The sequence below is a fragment of the Symphalangus syndactylus genome, chromosome 22 (genome assembly GCF_028878055.3).
Source record: "Symphalangus syndactylus isolate Jambi chromosome 22, NHGRI_mSymSyn1-v2.1_pri, whole genome shotgun sequence".
NCBI classification, from domain to species: domain Eukaryota; kingdom Metazoa; phylum Chordata; class Mammalia; order Primates; family Hylobatidae; genus Symphalangus; species Symphalangus syndactylus.
The window spans coordinates 77,794,380-77,814,337 of NC_072444.2; positions in this window are offsets into that span (position 1 = coordinate 77,794,380).

The following is a 19,958-nucleotide window of genomic DNA, read 5'->3' on the forward strand; positions in this document are numbered from 1 at the left end:
TGGGAGACCTGCTTGAGCCCAGAAAGTCAAGGCTGCAGTGAACCATGATTGCACCACAGCACTGCAGCCTGGGTGACAGCCTGAGACCCTGCCACATACACACACACACATATTCAAATAAATGATTGAGTTTACATACCAAAGAGCACCAAAATATATGCTTCAATGAGAAGAAAAGAGTGAGATCTAAGTGGCACTGAGTTATACAGAAACTTGAAAACACGTTGGTGTATCTAAATAATCAATAACCAAAGTAACAGCAATAATAACATTAAGGATAATGACTATTTAGCTTGGAATTTAAAAAACAATACATAATTATATTTACAAATTGCAATAATATAAAAACTGGAAGAGATGATCATATCTAAAATTTTCTACAGCCTTTAAATTGTTCAGGTAGAAGGAGATGATTGTTTCAAGTTGTACTTTGCTAATGCAACCTTGTGCTTCATTAGTGCTAATGCACTTTGTTCAACATTTAATAACTAAAGAGCAATGAAAAGCGACACAGATTAAATGGAAAAGGAAATATACAAACAACACACCCCCCAAAAATATGCAATCAAGTCAATGAAAAGCAGAAAACAAACGAAAAAAGTAAAGAAGTAAAAATACAGTGAAATTTTATTAAAGATGCAGAAATATATCCGTATGTGTCAAAATCATATTTAGTATAAATACATTAAGTTCACTATTAAAAGACAGAGAGTACAAGCTATAATGACAAAGGATTTTTACACGCTGAGGGACATAAAATGATATGCCAAAATTTAGATTGTATAGTGACATTAATATCTCATTAAATATGCTAGAGCAAAATCTGAAATATATTCAAAAATTAACTTTGGGAGCCCGAGGTGGGTGGATCAAGAGGTCAGCAGATCGAGACCATCCTGGCTAACATGGTGAAATACCATCTCTACTAAAAATACAAAAAATTAGCCAGGCATGGTGGCAGGCGCCTGTAGTCCCAGCTACTAGGGAGGCTGAGGCAGGAGAACAGGGTGAACCCGGGAGGTGGAGCTTGCAGTGAGCCGAGATCGTGCCCCTGCACTCCAGCCTGGGCGACAGAGCCAGATTCCATCTCAAAAAAAAAAAAAAAAAAAAAAAAAAAAAAAGCTTTCCAGTTGAAATATCTTTATAACGTAATATTGAATTCTCATGGCTAAGGAAAAATAATTTTATAATTAATCAGGTCTAAATAAAATAAATTAAATACTGAAAGGGCAAAAAATTATCTTAAAGCTTTTACACTTCAATGCTCAGTTTTGCTGTGAACCTAAAACTGTTTTAAAATTAAATTATGTTAAATAGAAATAATTATTTGTGGGACATTTAATGTTTCTTGATTAACCCTTGGACTTGTAGAGATTTTAACTTAGAACAGGCATAAAAATTGTAACAATTGTTATTGTGAATAGAATAGAATATTGTTCTGAGAACAGTAAATATTTCTTGAGAATTTCGATGTGTCAGAGGCTGGAATATTTTCACATATTGTTTAACTCTTTTGTCTTATATACTATTTTGTCTTTAAAACAATCAGATGAGGAAAATGAGGCTCAGATAGCAACTAGCCTGACCCAAATCACACAGCTAGAAAGCAGAGGATGCAGGATTTAAACCCAGAACCTGTTTGACTATTCACTACACTCTACCACCTCCAAGGAACGTGGTGCGTATATGATACTTGAGGACATATCAACAGTCACGACTAAGATTTAGTAAAACGGTGGAGAAATGAAGACAATGTTGAAAGAGAAAGAGTTCTAAGCCAACCACAATTAAAGTCTGAGTATGAAGAAGTCATGCAAAATATTTAACAATTTTACAAACGAAGAAGATGAGGCTAAGAGAGAATTCATTGCTTGCCTTATCGGACATCACAGTCCTCACTAATTATTTTAGTTTGTGTTTTCTTTCACATGTCTTGAAACTTGCACCATCCTATAATAGTCACTAGAATTTAGTACTTAATTTTTCTCTCGTTTCTGTGCATCTGTGCATGGAGAGGGATACCCCTGCTGCATGCTGATAGAAACTGACATTGTTTGAAAACACCTACTTTCATTTCCTAAATATGTGACTTCAAATATAACATAATTAAATATATAAATACTTAGGATATTTTTCTCTCTCTTAAAATTTATCTTAGCTTTGCAGGCCATAAGCTCAGAAATATGTGTTCCTTGTAAAAGCCACCATCTTGACCTCTTATTCTCCAACCATTAGCACAGTAAGTGTGCATTTAAACAGTTAACTAGCTATGAAATTGTTGGTAGAGGAGTTCTACAAAAACTGCAATGTATTAAAATCCTGTTTGGTCACAACTTTCTGAGGGAGGGAAGAAAACTTCATATGAGTTATGGCGATGTAATTTATGTTGATTATAAGAAAAAATTTGTTTAGGCCAATAAAATTCAAATTAACAAAGCACATTCAGAAACGAGGTTTAAAACATAAATAGCATGAAATAGGGGAGATTAGAGCTAATATTTTCCAGGAGCTAAATAAACACACAAGCTCATATAGCATTTATTGTAAAGGTTAGAAGAGAAATCTAATTCAATATATTTAATGTACATGTAGAATGATTAGAATCTGTCTGGTTCTTGATAAATATAATCTAAAGAATTAGTTTAGACATCTTTCTCCCATCTTCAGTCAGAGTTTTATAAATTAATGAAATTATCTATTATCATTTCATCTTAGATGTCATAAGACTTTGGAAACAGGGGGTATTAGGGACTAATTTACAACACATAAATAGCTTGAACAGGTGGTACTTAATACCATCACAGATACTGGTCACTGGGTAGAGTTCACAGTTATGGAAGTGAATGCCAATTAGAAAAATGTTCATATCCTCATCACTGAGTAAACTTAAACTAAGTGAAAAGACACCACTTGCCAGGTGCAGTGGCTCAGGCCTGTAATCCCAGCACTTTGGGAGGCCGAGGCAGGCAGATCACGAGGTCAGGAGATCGAGACCATCCTGGCTAACAGGGTGAAACCCCGTCTCTACTAAAAATGCAAAAAAAAAATTAGCCAGGCGTGGTTGCGGACAACTGTAGTCCCAGCTACTCGGGAGGCTGAGGCAGGAGAATGGTGTGAACCCGGGAGGCGGAGCTTGCAGTGAGCCGAGATTGCACCACTGCACTCCAGCCTGGGCGACAGAGCGAGACTCCGTCTCAGGAAAAAAAAAAAAAGAATGGATGAATACAAATGCCTTTAATTCCGTTCAGACTTAAGACTTCACAGTTCTCAGAGACACCAAAGAAATTCTTTCCAAAAGTTTTTTTTGCAGAGATATATTTAAAGGCATAATTATATTTTTAAGAGCTTCCCAGATTGTAACAAATATAAGTAACTTCAACTAGCAAATAAGAAATTCATAAATGTAGCTAGCTGCTCAGTATTGCTGATTTGATATCATTTGATATCTTCGAAGTGTACCAACATTTAATGAGGATATAACTGAGTGAATCCTGCAACAGAAATATTAACATATGTGCTAAAATGAGCTATAATGGATATATATATTTCCAATGTCATTTAGAGCAAATACTTATATTAATCAGGCTGAATTATATGACTCCTACATTGAATCTTTGAACAATTGAGTTACAGTGGCAAATAATAGACAAATAAAGAAATGACATAATTAGATCATAAACTGATTTAGTAGTCTTATATAATTTTTATGTAGAGCCTGAAGGAAGAGTGCTGATCATGAAATAGTATCCTAAAAGAATGCAGCTATTACTTAATAATACAAGGAAATCAGAAAATTTGTCAAGGATCATGCAGCATAGTGAGTAGTGATGATTTACATATATCTGAATAGATGATTTACATATATCAGAATAGATGATTTACATATATCAGAACTGATGATTTACATATATCAGAACTGATGATTTACATATATCAGAATAGATGATTTACATATATCAGAATTGATGACTTACATATATCAGAATATTCATCCCTTAACTTAACTACTCATAGATAACAACTTGAGCATTGTGAAATGTTGTTTTCTCTCTGAGGTATTCTTTCAGATCCTACATACCAGTGAAACTACTGACCTCAGCTCCTCCGAAGGGCTCCAGGAGAAGCTGACTCACTAAAGGGTGAAGTTTCTATATCCTGGTGATTTAAGATTTAATCCCCCTAACCCAAACCAGTCAGTGACCCCATTTATCCAGCCCCTGGTCCTCTACAATCCCTTCACCCCAACCAAGTACTCTCTGGAAAGACAGATTTGAGGGTGCTCGCATCTCCTCACTCAGCTGTCCTGCAATCATTAAACTCCTTCTTTACTGCAAACTCTGTTTATCAATTTATCAGACTGTGACTGCACAGCAGTCAGAGAATACAAACACGTGAGTCCTGTATCATTTATAAATATTTAACTTTTATATATATTTAACTTCTATACACATAATTGACTATTTTGTATATTACTATTAGTAGGTAATAATAATATTTATATTTCCTCCATAGGTAGCTTCTGGGGCATTTCTGCCTGGTAAATTTTATTCTTTAATGACAAAGACTAAAGTAAGTAACTTTAAAATATTATTGAGAATTTTTTTTCTATTGATGGGACACTGAATTTGTAGGTAGAAATAAAAACCTAGCTTTTTACTAAACTTAATTTTAAACACAATTCAAAATATAAATATAAAATTAAGAATTTCCAAAATTAAACTTAGTTTTAGAAACTCACATAAGCAAGTGTAATACTGAAGAGCAAAGAAACTGTGGTCTACAAAAAAAATTATAAGTAATTCATGAAATCTAAGGGCTAATTTGTGAAGTAAATTAGGAGGATATTTTATGCTGTAGCACCATCCTAGAGACCAAGAGAATCGCTCTAGGAAAACCTGCTCAACTCTTTTTAACCAGAAATTCTTTCTTTCTCCAGAAATCCCTTTCAGGTAATGCCTAATAATATCTCACTGAACATGTATTAGAAATCGTAGTTTAATTTTTAATTAAATAATTCAGTGAAAATATATTAATTGTAAAGATAAATTTTAACACATATGGGAATACTAGACTTACGGTGGTCATCAACCCAAAATGCTACAAAATTACATGGAATGGTTAGTTTGGCAAAAATAAATATCAACACTACCACCAAAAACCTAGGTTTCAAAAAGAAATACAAGAAGCATTCCAAAATGTTAAAAATTTTTCATTTGTCTACTTTCTAAATGCTCTTTAAAATACTTATGTCATCATAATTTTGAAGTTTAAAAGTAAAGAAATAGTTCTCCTAGTTAATATACTGCCTTAAAGTTACTCTGGCTCACAAACAGAACAAATCAAAGCATGACTTGACAGCCGTCAAATTACAGGAAATTGAAGCTAAATGAAATTGGACACCTCACCTCATCTAAACTCCTTACTTTATAAGAAGGAAAAGCCTCACAAAATGTTGAGGTCATTTAGCTTAAAGTCATCAGGTGAGTTAGAGATAATCTGAGAACACCACTTTTTTTCTCTTTGTTACTATTCTCTCATGAAATTTTGCCTGAAAACAGGTCTACTAAAGATATAAGAATTTGTAATGAAGATGAATATATATCATTGTCTTTCTGCTTAGGGTTGTTCAATATTTTCCCATTGATAATATATAAAATCCTACCTACTTTGACCTCCTATCATTGCCTTTCTGCTTAGGGTTGTTCAATATTTTCCCATTGATAATATATAAAATCCTACCTACTTTGACCCCCTATCATTGCCTTTCTGCTTAGGGTTGTTCAATATTTTCCCATTGATAATATATAAAATCCTACCTACTTTGACCTCCTCTCCCACCATTTCCTTGCTATCTCCTAGAACTTCATTCTTGACTCCAAAGCTGCACCCTCCTGCATCAGTTTCTTTTGTTTGAAATCTTCAGCCCTTCATAAATTTCATCCACCAAACTCCTATTTATCCTTTAACTCCCTATTATTTTTTCTTACACTGCCACATTTTCCTTCATTAGCACATATCCAATTTAAAGTTATATAGTTTGAGTTTTTGCTTGACTTTCTGTTTCTCCATTAAAGCATAAGCTCCACAAAAGCAAGTATCATGTCTGATTTAACAGGGTATATTCTATTCTTATAAGAGTGCTGCCACGTAAGTGTCAATGAATGTTTGTGAAATAAATGAAGGACTAAAGGAGTGACTGAACAAATAAAAATAAGTTCTCTGTGTGTATTGTATGTGTGAATAAGATTTTGAGTTTGGCCAAGGCAGTTAATCACATATTAACAACTCATTAAAGTTTATTGCTATGAGGTACACAATTGGTTCAACACCAAATTCTAAGATGAAACAAGGTTTGTGTTCAGAAATATAGTGTCACTTTTTCTAATATCAGTTGCCCTCCAACTATCAGCATGACACATGCAAACCATTGATACGTGTTTTTCTGTTTTTTTTTTTGTATTGAAGATACAACATGAAGGAAAATTATTATATTTCTAATAGGAAGTCCTGTTCTAAATGACAACAAATCTGAGCGTGAACACATTTGTTTAAAAGAGAGAGATTAAAAAGATGAGATTCTGTTTGTACAGTATATAACTGAAGAGAGTTGTATCTAGCAATTTGACAAGAAAGGTGAAACAGAACATTAACCTGAGCACACAAGTTCAGCTAATGATCTGGGATGGGGAGTTGTGGGTAGAGAGGAGGACAAAGACGAAAGACAACCGTTTACCCCAAGTTACTCTCCAAAGATGAGAAAAAGCCCTCTTAGTAATGTCTTTCAAAATCTAACTACTTTCAAGAACACATCGATAAGATACAGAGAGATAACAATCAAGTTGGACAGTAACTTAAAAGTCAGATGTCTTTTTAAGCATAAGTAACTTAGAACTGTAAAGTAAAAAACACTAAATGTCATTGACTTTAAAGTGGATACTGAAGAAAAAGAAAACCCTTCTATTAAAAACTAGACTACATGCAGTAACTTATGTAGAAAACTTAGCATAAATATTTATACAAAATTGCCCTACCCTATTTTATTAAAGTATGACATTATAAATTAAGAGAAAATCATTTTAAAAATGAGTTATATTTTAGGCCTTTTTTCTCAAAATGAGTTTCATAAATTGATATGGTTATTAGCATAGGAATTTCAATAATAGGAACAAAGAAACCAAAAGAAAATGTGTGTGTGTGTATGTATACAATTATCTGGCATTCCAACTTCAACATGTTTAAAAATATTTCAGTAAAAAATGTTAGATTTATTTTAAGGTAGTTTGTAAGATATTTATTAGGTTTATTTGTAGGCCTTGCACACTAAGTTAAGCAACACTATCATAAAATAAATTATTTAATAATGAAACAGAAACTCAAAGCTTCATATTATAATTAAATAAACTCTAAAGTATCTAGTAACTTCAACTGTATCCCTAAAATAACATCAGGTCTACAGTGTGTATCAACTTGCCCAGAGAAAACGCAACAATGAAAGAAAGAAAGAGATATCTATTTTTTCATAAAAGATCAACACACTTTGTCCAATTTTTTTGTCCAACTGCTATCAAGTGGGCCAACGCTAATGGCAAATAAAAGAGCTGCCATTCAACATGCATTCTAGTAGTGAATATTAACTGACTACTCTGTGAAAGCAGTGTTCGTTGAACAAATAAAAGAATCTTTGCCTGCGTGACGCTTATATTTTGGTCACTTTACATTTTACTGGAGGAAACGTGAAGAATAGAATACCAGCAATATTAACAACATTATCCCACTAGAAGGTCTCCAGTGACTGATACTTTCAGACTCATGTCAATGACCCTATATGATCTTTATATTCCAAGGAGCATGGCAATGGATTTTAACATTTCCAAATTAAAAGGTAATGGTAAAGTAATGATAACCAACACAAAAATGACTCCCTGGAAACGACAGCAACTCATTTCAAATGGCTTTGGAATGCCATTAGGACAGTACCTTTTTCTTTGTAATGCAAAAGTCTCACAATCCAGAGAGCAGGTCTTGTGAATTTTGTGAATTTTGATGAGAGGTAAGGCATTACAGAAAGACCCAAAAGTCATGCTCCAGATTCCGGCAATATAGCTAGTAGGACAGACACAGAGTACATAGTTTTACTACTGATCACAGTGATTTAGAGATTGGAACCCATAGTTCTGTGAGATCAGGCATCACTTCAAGATAAATTTACATTTTTAATAAATGCAAACTTTGGCTCAGCTAAACAAGGTACCTTGGGCTATATTAACTGTAGATAGATAAATTTGGCGTAATTAACCCTTGCACAGTCTAAACATACCATGTGCCAAAAATGATGTAAAGCACTGAATATGTGAGATAAAGTATGATGAATTCCATTGACAAATACAGGCAATAGCTTCCATTTAATTGAGAAGAAACCGTATACCTAGCACAAGTCTTTTTCTGTGCATTAACTTTTCATAATACAACTATATGAAGTATATAGTATAAAATAGTATATGAAACTATTTTATATATAAATAAAGGTGTTTCCAAAGGTTAAGAAAGGGCACGGTGAGAGTGAGAAGCACAGTCTGGGTGGGCAGGACAATCTAGTTGTCTATCTGTGCTTTAAACTCCAATAAACATCATCTCCCACACCACGGCATCTAACTCAGAGTCACATTTCAATTGCCAGCAAATGGAAGCCTCATAAACCCAAAATGTGAACGGCAATGAAGTTCATAGAGCACGCTTTGAGTGCACAGAGTATCTTTGCAAACATTATCTTTTTTTATTACACTTTATGTTTTAGGGTACATGTGCACAACGTGGAGGTTTGTTACAGATGTATACATGTGCCATGTAGGTGTGCTGCACCCATTAACTCATCATTTAACATTAGGTATATCTCCTATTGCTATCCCTTCCCCTCCCCCCAAACATTATCTTTTAAGACTTTCACAATCACGCCATGAGATTATTCCCATATCAAAAAGTAGGAAATGAAAGCCTGGAAAGAAGTTATATTGACATTAAACTGCTCTCAAACCCAAGTGTACAAATGATTCTTCTTGCAAAGAAATTCATATTCTACACAAAGTTCTATTTCAAAATGAATTCTGGAATTCAATTAAACACTCATCTGGAAAACGAGAGCTTAAGTGGAAATTCCTCACTGGTATTCAAGCAAATAAATTAAATAATGATATTAAACCTACATCTAATCTCTTATTATTACATATTCAAAGTTTGCTATACAGCTACCACTAAGTTATACATTTCCAGTGACACAAACCATAAAATGAATTTGTTTCTATTGGTACTAGCAAAAAAAAAAAAAAACCTGCGTAGACAGCAAAAGGGTCAATCTACTAATTTATCTTCTAATAACTTTCCACCCAGGAGCATTCGTCCCTCTCATTAGACAGTTGTTCTATGCTTCTTTTTTTCACATTCTAATTGCCTCACCTGAACCAAAAAAAGAATGTGGATCTAGGATCAATACCTTTTGAAAAGTCATTTATTTCATTATATTATTTTTTCATATATCTGCATTATTGCATAGAATACCTGATTGGTCTTATGCTAAGTTTTTCATGTAACATTACCTCTGCAAGATGTTAATAAGTATCCTTCCAAAAATGTTTGAAAAATCTTGGGTAAAACATATTACGTAAGTTCCTGTTTTATAGTTTTCCAAGAGTTTTACTATCCTTGGCCAATGACAAAATTCAAAGCAGAGATACAGTACACAACTTTTGTAAAACTTACCTATTTTTCTTATAAGACTGTGGCTTTGTTTTGTTTTGTTTTGAACTTCTTTTCTGTGATGTGACATGAGACTGTGTGTTGAGTTAGGGGTGGGGACATACATTAACAGAGGTTTAGGAACTGCTTTGCTAAAGCAAGTTTGAGGAGAAAATGGGGAGACTAATACAAGATTTTCCTTTAAGCAGTGGGAGTTGAAGGGGTAGGTGGTTTTTGGAGAAAGAAGAGACCCATTCATGGCACAGGCTTCTTTATGTTTCTGCTCTGTGTGATACTTAATGAGGATACAGACATTCACTTCCTCTATTTCCCACCCCTGGCCGGGGGTAACCCAAAGGTACCTGATAAAGACACAGCCTTATAGCTGTATCAAGTATCCCTGAGTGTGTTAGGACTGGAGAGGCCTAAGGAATAAAAAACATACATGCATTAAATGGAACAAATACAGAGAAGAAGAAAACTCAGACATGGTACATTAATTGTGTACCTTTCCTTACAACCCAGCACATCACAGGGTACATGACCTGCTTCCTTTTGACCTGCTTCCTTTATGTTCACTGCATGAACAGGGAAGGGGGTTGGGGTACACGTGGGAGATAATTGTGTTTACTATGTACCTGGTATTAATACATCTATAGAGACAATTGGAATGACTATACTGGAGAAACAGCAAGAGAAGAACTGAAAAGGCTAAAACAAATACTTGGTTCTCTAAAAAATACTCCAAAGGATTTCTCATGTCTGACAAATTACATTTTAGTCTAATAGTAATAAGTGACCAAAACTAAGGTGATTTGATAAATATCATAAGGTATTTTACTGTGAAATTGATATCTATACGTATTGCTTATAAAGCTCAGTAATCTGTTCTTGAATTGAGAAATTACTGAGACAACATCAAAAGCTGTCATTTTTGTTTCTATGTTGTCGTTGTTATTGTTTGTGAGGTCAGAGCTTCTAAACTTTATGACTGTTTGAAAGGGGCCTATATAGACCTTGCCTGAATATTAAGTCATGTGAAATGATAAAAAGCTTTCTGATTTATTGGGTTAGACAAAGAAAAAATTGAGAAATTGAGCATCATTAAAATTAAAGACTTTTGTTATTAAAACTGTGCTTAGAATGAAAACAAAAGCCACAGGTTGGGAGAAAATTTTTTCAAAACATATTCAAAACATTTTCAAAACATATCAGATAAATTACTGGTATTTAAAGTATACAGAGAACTCGAAAATAAGAAAGAAAACAACTCATTTAAAAAATAGTCCAAAGGTCTAAATACAGCTGTCAAATGGGGATTTTGAAGTTACTAGTCATGTATCATTAGGGAACTGCAAGTCACAGCAACCGTGAGATATTATTACATGACTATTAAAATGACCAATATCCAAAAGTCTGATGATACCAAAAGCTGGCAAATGTGAGGAGAAACAGGAACTTTTATTCATTGCTTGTGAGAATGCAGAATAGTACAGCTACTTTGGCAGTCAGTTTGGCAGTTTCTTATAAAACTAAACATACTCCTACCACACAACCCAGCAATTACATTCCCGGTATTTACTTAAAGGATTTGAAAACTTACATGCACACAAAAGCCTTCTTCCCATGAATGTTACAGGAGCCTTATTCATGATCACTAAAATCGAAATGTCCTTCAGGAAGTGAATGGAAAAATAAACTGTGGTATATCCAGGCAATGGAATAGTATTCTGTCAAGCTACAGAAGACACACAGGAACCTTTAAATGCATATTGCCAAGTGAAAGAAGCCAGTCTGAAAAGTCTACATACCGTATGATTCAACTACATGACCTTCTGGAGAAAGCAAAACTATGGAGACAGTAAAGAGATCAGTGGCTATTAGGGATTTGGAGGAGATTTGTGCAGTCTAAACATGTCATGTGCCAACAACGACGTAAAGATATGTGAGATAAAGTATGACGAATTCTATTGACAAACACATGCAATGGCTTCCATTTAACTGAGAAGAAACCATATACCTAGCACAAGTCTTTTTCTGTGCATTAACTTTTTGTAATACAACTATATGAAGTTATAGCCTATTTTATATATGAATAAAAGCATTTCCAAAGGTTAAGAAAGGGCACAGTGAGAGTGAGAAGCACAGTCTGGGTAGGCAGGTCAATCTAGTTTTCTATCTGTGCTTTAAACTGCTATAACCATCAACTCAATCTACTAATTTATCTTCTACATAAATTAGTAGAGGAAACGATGAACGGATGGAGCAAGGAAGAATTTTAGGAGAGTGAATCCATTATTCTGTATGACACTGTAATGAGGATTATTTGTCATTACACATTTGACAAAACCTATAGAATTCATAAGACAAGGAGTAAACTCTAATACAAACTACATACTTTAGTCAATAGTAATGTACCAATATTGACTCATCAACTATAACAAATGTACCACACTATTGCAAGATGTTAAAAATCGGGGAAATTGGGGTAGAGGCTGAGGATGACGTGTGAATGCTTATTCACTTCTTTCTACAAACCTAAAATTGCTTTTAAAGAGTCAATAAAAATTAAAACAAGGCAGGGTTTTCATGCAATGGAAAAAAACACACAACTTTAGTAAGTGACTCATAATTATGCTTATGCCACTTTGCTAGATTACACTTCATTAATAAATATAGTTTCATTCTTTATGTTATAAAGCAGAATAAAGTCAGATATCTAGAGAAATTGATTTTAATGATTAGAGTAAAAGCATTTTCACCTCCAACGTCAGAATGAGTTCTTCAGGATCAGTCCATTTTATAGTTAAATCAATCATTGATTTTAAAAAAATATTGAGAAAAACTTTAACTTCACTTTTTCCATCAAACTCAATGTCATGACAGCATTGTCATTTCAATCTAGGATTAAAACCTATTTCTGGACCCAGTGGACTTACTGTGATAGATTCTGAAAATGTCAGACGTTAAAGTCCAGTCTTTGATCTGCTGTCCTCTGCAGTTATCAAAAGGTCAGTTTATCCTGCTTCTTTTCTCTCTTTTTCATATATCTTGCACTTCAGCTTAATATTAGTATTAAGCTAAATTTCTTATTTTATTTTGATTGATAAAGGAAAACAGATTGTTTCAATACAGTTACTGAGAATAAGCAGCAAAACGTACTTATAAAGTACACAAGAGAGCTATAAGATAAAAATTTGTTCAAAAAAAGATTTGGAAATTTTTATTGCATGAATGTTCAAATGGAAAGGAAAACTTTCTGGATTCTTTTTCCACCACACAGGAGTAGCAGCACTAAAGTAGTGAATAATGTCCGTTCAATTGGTAGTTTTCATGTATTTCTGATATCAGAAATGGACTGTTAGTAACTAGTTTTAAAAGCAGAGCATTTTTGTGCATGGCATTCCCCTGAATTCCAAAGCCCAAACTTAACTTAGGCTAATTTCTCTCTGCTGGGAGCCCCATTAATTTCTCATAGATAACATTTCATATATATGCGGCATTCTGATGATGTAAAGGAATTCACACCTTATGGGCCTACAAGCCAAATTTAATCAATGGCTTGCTTCATATGGCTGAGAGCTAAAAATTGTTTTGGCATTTTGGAAGTGTTTAAAGAAGGAGAAGGAAGGGGAGAAGAAGAATGAGTAGATGAAGGAGAGACAGAGACTACATATGGCCAGCAAAGCCTATAATATTTACTGTCTAGTTCTTTACACAAAGAACTTTTCCAATCTTGAACAAAACACACACATTTTCGTTATGCCAAAAAAGGACTACAATAAGTCTTCACTTAACATCATTGACAGGTGCTTGAAAACTGGTCATAGGTATATATATTTATGGTCACGTGATGTTTTGATACACGCATACGGAGGGATAAATTGGGGATGGTTAATTGGTACAAAAATACAGTCAGCGAAACCCATTTTACCATAGGTTGACATCAAAAGAGTTCAGCTTCTATGGCTTTTGGTAACTAAAACGTCAACAAACTTGTAAATAAAGATCAAAACACTTCTAATATTAAATGCTGAAATAAATTTCAGCTATTCATACGTTTAAGATTAATAAAAGCTAGTAAAATCATTATTTACCTACTTATTTCAGTTTAGGGTTGCAGTTGACCGCAGCCTATCCTGTCAGCTCAGGACGCAATGTGGGAACCAGCCCTGGACAGGGTGCCGTCGCATTGCAGGTGCACTCACACATACCCACAGTTACTCAGACTGGGACCACATAGACACGTCAATCAACCTCACATGCACAGCCTTGGGAAGTGAGAGGAAACTGGAGCATCCAGAGAATATCAATGCAGACATGGGGAGAATACATAAGCTCTACACAGACAGTGAACCCCAATTGGAATCAATTTGTTTTTTCTCATCAACATCATAATGAAATGACATTGAATGAAACGTCGTTATTCAAACACCTGTTGTACTCAGTTCTAAACATTTCAGAATTAAGAGATCTACACACATCCTCTTCTATATAATGGAGTGGGTCTCTTAAAATTTCCTGGCAACATACTCTTAGCCTGCCTAGGAAACACTTTAGAATACAACTGCATTATAATAAATTTTCATATTCTATTCATATCTTCATATTTCTCCCTCTACTTATTAAGGTATAGTCTTGTATATGTAATCCTTCAGTTCCTGAACAAGGTGAACATATGATCTCATGATGTGTGTTTTAATTTCTTAACTTTGTTGAGATTTGGGAATGTGAGGATGATGGAAAGGAAAGAAAGGAATTCAGCAGCTATAAAAGAAATCTGACCTTTAATTTTTTTATTGAATTTGTTTCTTGTTTTATTTTTCCTTCCTTTGCACAAATGAGAACTTCTAGTTTTACAAAGGGTACCATCAACTTTAGGACAAAAATTTGTATTTGTGGCATAACACAAGTTGGAGACACAATGATTTAGAGATTGCATATCAATTTTATCAAATAAATGTGATAAAGTAGGTGATATGCACACACACACACATTTGTAGTGACAAAACCATTGACACAGATACCCAGGTGGCACTTAATGTACTTTCAGCCTTAAATTCTTTCTCAAGGACAAGCCATTTGTTTGCAAATGATTTAGCATTCAAAAATGATTAAACACGGGAAAAAATGCATTGCACATAAAGTTCAGATTACAAGTGAATTAAAGTCACACTAATATAACTATAATTTATAATGAATTCAAATGGCTTTCAGAAGGGTCATCTGTGGAAGGTGAAGAGCAATCTGAATTTATTTTTCTGGTAACTGGTCACAGCAATGTTTTCTAGACTAGTGAGTGAGTGCTCATACAGCACCATGTGTGTTCAACAACACATAAAGTTGGATGACAAAATCTACTTTAGTGAGAAGGTAGCTATTTCCAGGGGCACCAATAGTAATGTCAGTTTTGAGTCTTGGGTTTGCTTTTGTTTGTTTACAAGGCGATGAAATGTTTAAGGAAAAAATAAATTCTACCAATCCATGTTGAGTGAACATTTCAATCCTTGTAAAGACCAAAGTCAGCTGCCACCATGCCATGCAAACCTTATAGTACATGACATGTTAAATCGGTAACCTCGAAAGGGACTTCTGAGAAGCTATGAGTAAAAGGCACATACAAAATGCCTCTGAGATGAATTCACAAATGAAATGGAAAAGGATAACTGTGTACATCCAAGAAGAATAGTAATTAACAGAAAACAAGAACACTTCTAAATTGAAAGAATCCCTAAAGTAAAAGAAGACCAAAGAAAAAGAAATAAAGATGAGAAGTGAAATGAGGCGGAAATGGTGAGCGACAAGGAGATACACTGAGAAAAAAAGTAGCTAAAGTTAGTGTGTTATTATTTCAGCAAAATTAAGTATATCAATACTGAGAAATATGACTTGAAATAGATTCAGTACCTCAAGCAGAAACATAAACAAATAACATCTGGGTTTTTCTTTTGATAACCAGTATTTTAAATACAAAAATCTAAAAATTTTGTCTTTGTGTAAGAGTTACACATTTATCATACCAATCAATAACAAAAAGGCGCTATAAATACTGTATGGAAATAAATGTCCTAACAGATGTTAACCAGACATCAGTCTTCACCGGTAAGGATTAGATTTGAAGGTGTTTGCAGATAATTAAAACTTGTTTTTATAACATAACTTAGCAGCTAAGTAGTATAATGAAAATGGGATATTCAAATTATAAGATATAAAATATTAAAGATAGAAGAACATGTTTATTTTTTCAATATAAATATTGTTACAGCTCAGAGAAACAGTATGAAATCTCAGGGCTCATGAAAGGCCACATTCTAGAGATAGTGATTGACAGGTATGGTAATTCCCCTACAGCGTGGTGCCTGTTGTCATGGAGTAGCATGTCTCCTACAGGGTACTACCAGCAGGTTCATGTAGGAAGAGCCAATAGTCCATGTGAGAAACCCCGGAAGGCTAAAGATAGAAGGAAATATTTGTGCCACGTTGAAGAGCAAGTTCACCAGGTGAATTGGCATGTGGCTAGGGTACAACTTCCCATACATATATAAATAATGAAACACACAAAAAATTATCAGAAAAGTATTTTATTATTATTAGAGTCACGATTAGCACTCTCCTCATCAGGAGAGTTTTAGGTTTTTTTCTAGCCCTACTCTATACTTTTTAAACACAGTCTCCAAGTTTCAAAATAAAAGTTTCTTATTTTTAATTCAAATCTCAATTAAAATAAAACAAAAACCGAAAATGTAGAAGTTCCTTATTTTGACCATCTATATATCATACACAACAAAAAGACTGATAAAATTCCACTAAACACAACAGCTAGATCCGTATTCCCGTTACTGCTTAAGCCCATTCCAATAAGGATTTTATACCAAATCTGCCCTTGCCAAGGCTACCTGGGGCCTTCATTTTATTATTTGCAATGGACAATTTTAACTTCACATCCATGTTGGCTTCCTTACATCCTAGATGCACATACAGCCAGATTTTTTCCATCAGATGTGATTTGATCCTCCAAATTCGGAATGCCTTGATGACCTCCTCTTTATCTAAAGATCACTTTAAAAAGCCTGAAGTATTTGGCTCTTCCCTAAATCTTTGGCCAGATGTAATGTCATCCTCCCATTGGCTTTCTTTGTCCAAACTACATTAGCCTTATCTCAGATCTTCAAACAAGTTATATTTCCTGCCTAAGATCTTTCTATGAGTGAGTGAAAGGTGTGACGAAGATAGTTCCTCTTTGCCCCCAAAGGTTTCATTGATCACGCTGATAATGAATTTACTGTTATTTTAATCTCTTACTGTTATACTCAGGCTTAAATTCTCTACCCTACACACTTCAGTTGACATAATTTTAATTTCCACTGTGATGCTTCTCTCTCTTCTGTCAACACTCTCTCCTCACAGGGTTTCATCCAGATCAGGAGTCAGTAACATTTTTGACAAAGAGCCAGATAGTAAATATTGCAGGCTTTGTGTTGCCAAGAGGCAAATTTATGGAACTTTCCCTGCTGAAAAATTTCCCTGTATTTTACATTTTAGACTTATAAATGCCACACGTACTTATAACTCATGAGCCATACAAAAATAGGTGGCAGACCAGATCTGGCTCATGGGCTATAATAGTTTTCCAACCCCTCACCTAGATTCATGACTTTAGGCATGCTCTATAGGCTACGATGATCTAACTCACATCTCTAGCCAAGTCAACTTGTCAGTGCCTACTTGATGTCTCCACTTGGATTCTAACTAGCGTCTTAATTTAAGATTAAAAAATGTAAAATCAATCACACATACGCACCTACCCACACCTCTGTCACTTGCAAACTGCCTCATGTCATCAAGACTTTGCCATATCACTAAAAGTGACCATAATCCCCCATGTCCCTAAATCCAAATACCTTGATATAATTCTTGCTCAGTAAATTCAATCATCTTCAAATCAACTTCCAATCTCAACTGATTTTCTCCAACTTTATTGCTACACTCATAATCCCAACTACCATCATCCTTCAACTGGACAGGTGCAATAGTCAGCTAAATGAACCCCCTTCCTTCACTAGTGTACCCTTCCACAATAGTACACCCTCCTAAGAGCTAACCTCATCGTATCACACATCCATCATACACTTTTCAATGTAGTTAATTTATATTCACATTTTGATATAAGATCTAGATTTGGTCCCTGAGAACACTCACGTAATCTCTCTCCATGCTCTTCCTTCATGGACATTCCAGCCAAACCGGCCTTCTTTTCTTTGTAAGAAACTATCAAGCTCTCTTTTTAAATTACAGAATCTTTATATCTGCCCTTCTTTCTGCTCAGAGCACCCCAGATCTTCAAAGTACCTTCCTCTTTGTCTTCACTCAACTCTCAAATGAAATATTACCTCCTCAGAGAGAAAAATGCTCTGAAATACCTACAGCCAGATCAGTGCCTTCCTCCTTGACAGTTTTACTCAGCCATGTTATCACATGTAATCTTCTTCGTAGTAGTGTACTTTATAGCCCTTCACACCATTGCTTTTTTTAGGTATTTGTATGTCTTCCTCCTCTTTCCCTCCTCACTACAGTATAGCCAATTGTGTCTTTGCCTTCTTCACTGCTATATCCCCTAGTGCCTGGTAGGCTTTCTATAAACAGCCATTTATTGACTTATTGACTACATGTATATGCTAATCCTTTTTACTAATTGTTGTTACACTATAAATTTCTCTTCTCCCTCTCTTCGCTTCCCACTTCTCATGTCCCTTGATGCTTCCTACTCAATATTAACATGGACATCATTTTGTGTCTTCAGCATTTCTCTTTTCATTATATTATGATAGGTTAATTTTCCTAAGAAAACACTGTTTTGACAAAAGCAAAGCATTAAAGTAAAGCAGCATAGGATCAATTTTTTCCTATTGAAAAGGAAACACCATCTTTCCGAGAAGACAATTCCACCAGGAAACAAAAAAAACACACACATTTCCGGTAAGTCCTAGTTCCCAAGACTTGAAGCCAGTATGTTTTTCCACTTTCAAGTATCCTTGACTGTAGAGATAAAAGGTATCCACTTAGAGATATTAACTCATTACCACTGCCTAAATTTGGTTTCCAGAAACACAACTTAATATGACATCAATGGATGTGATAATCATTTGAAAGTAGCTTTATCAAAATCATCCAACAGAACAAGTTACTTTCCTAATTAGCATCCTCGGTTAAATACCTAAATCTGATGAATAATAAGTTATGCATTATGCTAAATTGCATTGGCTCACTATCTTAGAATGCTTTCAAACTAATTAAAAATGAGATATTCAGTGATGAGAAACATAAAAAGATAAAAACCTATTTCAATCAGTTTAAATTAGAATTTAACATTTCTTCAATACGCTCTTTTGTAGTCAATTGCAAGAGTAATAAAGCAAAATTATTGAGTCTATAATAGTGACCGTTCAAAATTCATAGTGAATTATTAAAAAGAAAACTAAGGTCCCTGCCAACTTTCCACCTCACTTCAAAGCATAGCCAAGGTCATTACAACAGCAAGTAAAAGACTCCACACAATTCCCACTTCTTCGCCTCTATACTGTTACTTCTGGAATCTTCTACTGCTCCAAATTGTGTGTTTGCTCCAGACTCAGCAGTTCTCACCACCTTGTTCTTCCAATTGCCATCTTCTCTGTGCGGCCTTTCTTGACTACCCAGTTAAAAATTGTCCTATCAAAATTATCTGATCCCCATCCAGGATTACTTTTCACCATCTAACTTACGATACTTTGCATATTTATGTGGCTCATTGTCTGTTATCTGTCTCCCTAAGTTAGAATGCGAGCTTCATGATGGCAGAGTTTTGGTCAATTTCCTTCACTCAATAATTCCTGACCCAAAGTAAACACTTCATAAGTATTTTTTGAATATACTAATATATAGTCCGAATTATCAAGGAACTTATAAATAAATAAAGACACAACCCAGCATATAGTGCAGCTTGAGAAATGTTGATAGTGTGGTACAGGAGGAGGTATGTAAACTATGAGAAGCAACAGTTAAATAAGAAGCAATCCAGAAAGACACACAGTGTGGGTGACATCTGAGTTAAAGGACAGAAGGTAAGAAGATAACCAGATGGAGAAAAGAGAGGAAGATCTTACAAACAAGCATCAGAAGTTACCATAAGAAAAGCAAGTACAAAATCATCAGAAGAAAAACAATTGCATCCCAGTTATTACCACAAACAT